The following is a 3,641-nucleotide window of genomic DNA, read 5'->3' as shown; positions in this document are numbered from 1 at the left end:
TCTTGGAATAATACATCCTTGATTTGTGAATGAATTGGATTTAAGTGAGGCAGAGCTACATAAAGTCGTCAGCCTCACTCTCTCTTCCAGAGTCATCCAAGTCCAGTGATAAGACAAAATTCCTGATGGCCCAGGTTGCAGTGGATGACCTTGGCACCTTCTATGTCTGATCAAGCTCTAACTGCTCCACCACACCTCCTTCAGCCACCTTCATGGAAGTTGGTACAAATTGTTCTCATCCATCCATTCCGCCAGGGGATGTCTTCACTTGATAGACATCCCCTAATGGACTAGCCCAAAACCTCTCTTTGAGAACAAAGTAGACTGACCAATCTTTGGTCCCTCCTAGGGGATAATCTCTGACTTTACCTCCTGAAAATATATAAAATCTCCCTTGGAGAAAAGCTGGGGAGGATGTGCTAGAGATATAACTATTCAGGTTTCCCTAAAAGTGGTACATATGATGTCGCCTCCTACATGACAGGGACAGCCAGACTACAATGGTATAACAAGATGTCCTAAGAGTTTTAGGCAGCTACTTTATATCTGTCCTGTGGTCTCCCATCTCCATTCTTTTGCTTATATTATTCCCTCTTCTTGGAATGCCCTTTCCACATTCTCCTCTTATTGAGTAATTACCTCTATTTTAAAGTCCAACTCAATGTCTCTCTTCCATGAAGCCTTCTCTGATCTCCTCATTAGTGATGATCTCCCCACCGGTCCCCACAGACATCACTTAGGACTTCATTAGCACCTTACTCTTACATTGATCATGTATTGAATTCTAGTTACTTGTGATTATATCATGAGTCTTGTCTCATTCTGCTTGTCTCCAAAAGGCAGAATTAGGAGAAATTTGCCAAATTTATGAAAGGGAAACATGGGCTTGGTATGAGGACAAACTTCCTAACAAGTGTTTTTTAAGTACTTCTCATGTCCTAGGCACTGTGCTAAATTTTGGGAATACAAGCAGAAGCAAAAATAAGAGCCTGCCCTCAAGAAGCTTACATTTTATTGGGGAAAGATTAGACATAAAAGGGAACTGACATAGAAGGTTGGGAACAATGTTTTTATGTGACATGATGGAGAATTCCAGAGAGTGAAAAGTGAAGCCAAGAGATGTGTAGAGTGATCATAGTTAGCCCAGTACCTCAAAATGGAAGTTCTAGCAGTCACCCATCAGAGGACTAGAATAAGGGCTCACTGGAGAGTGAAAAGAAAGTTAGTTCATGATGGATTGCAGCAGTTAAAGCAGGGGTTCTTAACCTAGAGGTGAGTATTTTTTTAATATATTTTTACAAATGACTTTCAATGTAATTGATTTCTTTTGTAATCCTATGTGCTTTATTTTATGAATTTGAGAACACTCTTCTGAGAAGGATTCCCATAGGCTTCCCCAGACTGACAAAGGGATCCATGATACAAAAAAAGATTAAGAAGCCCTGAACTCAAGCTGCCCAAAAGTGGAATAATTCATGGAGATATAATGGGTTCTCTCTCACTGGAAGCCTTCAAGCAAAGATGGCCACTTATTTGGCTATATTAGAGTCCCTTCCCACTCTGTAACTTGAGTACATCACCTCTCTGTTGGGAGGTAGATGGGATTTTTCATCACTGGTCCCCTGGAATCATAATTGATCATTGTTCTGATCAGAGTTCTCAAGTCTTTCATAGTTGTTGGCTTTTATAGTGTTGTTAAAGAACAAATTATTCCCCTGGCTCTACTCAATTCACTCCACATGATTTCATAAAAGTCACAGTTTGTTCAGCTGTTCCCCCAATCAATGGGCACTTTCTTTCTAGTTATTGCTACAATGATGAGTATAACAGTCTTTGTCATTGCTTGGGGTTTTAGATTGGATTGAGCCCCTTTAACTCACATAACTGATGTGTCAGGGAATATGAAACTCATTGGTAGTTTAAACTTCATCTCGTGTCATATATACTCACTTAGGAACTATTCTTTGATTTCAATCTGTCATTGACCCTCCTTGAAGCCGAGAATTTAGATAGGTCAAAAGATATGAATCATTTAGTAACTTTATTTTGACATAATTCTAAATTGTTTACCGGAAATCCATCCTAGGTGGTGCAGTGGATAGAGCATTGGTTCTGGAGTGAGGAGGACCTGAGTTCAAATCTAACATCAGATACTTTCTAGCTCTGTAATCCTGGACAAGTCACTTAACCCTGTTTGCCTCAGTTTCCTCATCAGTGCAATGATCTGGAGAAGGAAATGGCAAACCACTGCAGTATCTTTGCCAAGAAAACCCCAAATGGGGTCATGAAGAGTCAAATACAACTGAAATGGCTGAATAGCAACAAAAATGTTTAGGAATTTTTTCCCTGACATCAGATCTAAATCTGCCTCTACAAATTCCCCTGTGGCAGTTCCTTGATCTTTGCCTGGGGAACCTTTAGAACAAGAGCGGTTCATATCTGGCACAATCCAAACAAAAACTTGCCTTCCTATGAATCATAGGCTGAGTGAAACTTTCAAAAGTCAACTAGTCTACCCTTCCTCCACCTAAATTCCCAGGCGTTCGATAGATTTAAATGGGAAGCTTATCAAGCCTGGGTTTTGCACTGCCCTCAGAAATCTACTGGCATTCAATAATAAACCACAGTGATGCTAAAAAAAAATGCTGGAAAGGCCTCAAGTACAAGCCTGGTGAAGAACCAGCTATACAAAAGTTGAAAGAACACAGGATTTTGAATCCAGGGACCCAGGGACCAAGGTTTGAGTCCTTGCTTTTCCATCTAACTTCAGGCAAGTCCTTTAAGTTCCCTGGGCCTCAGTTTCCTCATCTGTAAAATAAATGGATTAGATTAGATGCCTCTGAGGTTTCTTTTACTCTAAACTTTAAAGGAATGGTCCTAGCTAGGAGTGTGCCAGAGCCAGCTCTCACCAGCTTTCAAGAGCCAATTATTAACTTTTCAGTGTGAGCATTTACACCTTGGAAATAAGGGTATTTGATTTATTGTTTTGTTGATTTTCTAGCTTTAAGAATGTGGTGGAGAAAAGCTTAACAATGCAGATTAAGCTGAAAAGTACTGTCAATCATACATTTATCTGGAGAGGTAGTTGTTAAACGTTCAGCAGCCTAATCCTATCCTTAAAGGAAACCCAGAGACACAACCTCACAGATTAGATTGAGGACTTTCATTGGAGTCAAAAAGACCAGGATTTACATTCCACTTTTGACCCTTAATAGTTGTATGATAATAAACCAACTATCCAACCTCTTATAACCTCAAGAAACAAAGACACACACACACAGTTCTACACACAGATTGTAATACCAGAATGACTTCTCCCGGAGAGTATCTGGCATGAGATGAGATATGTGCTTCTTATTTCATAGCATGTCATTTATGTAAGTTAAAGATGCTCAATTCAATCCAAAACACCAAGCATTTCCAAAGTTCCTACTGTGTGCAGAATAGAGAGGAAACAAGCTTAGTTTGGAAAGCAGCATGCTCTAACCTCTCTTTTGCTTTTCAATGGCAGTGACAGTGGAAGAAAAGAAATCTCCCCTGGAAAGAAATGTTGCATTGAAAATACATTTTGTTTGTTTTACACTTTCACCTATGTGATGCCATTCAGTCCTTACCAGAATGATTAACTAAGGGTAGTGGGA

The sequence above is a fragment of the Gracilinanus agilis genome, chromosome 3, assembly GCF_016433145.1.
Source record: "Gracilinanus agilis isolate LMUSP501 chromosome 3, AgileGrace, whole genome shotgun sequence".
NCBI classification, from domain to species: domain Eukaryota; kingdom Metazoa; phylum Chordata; class Mammalia; order Didelphimorphia; family Didelphidae; genus Gracilinanus; species Gracilinanus agilis.
Note: the sequence above shows the minus strand (reverse complement) of the source record.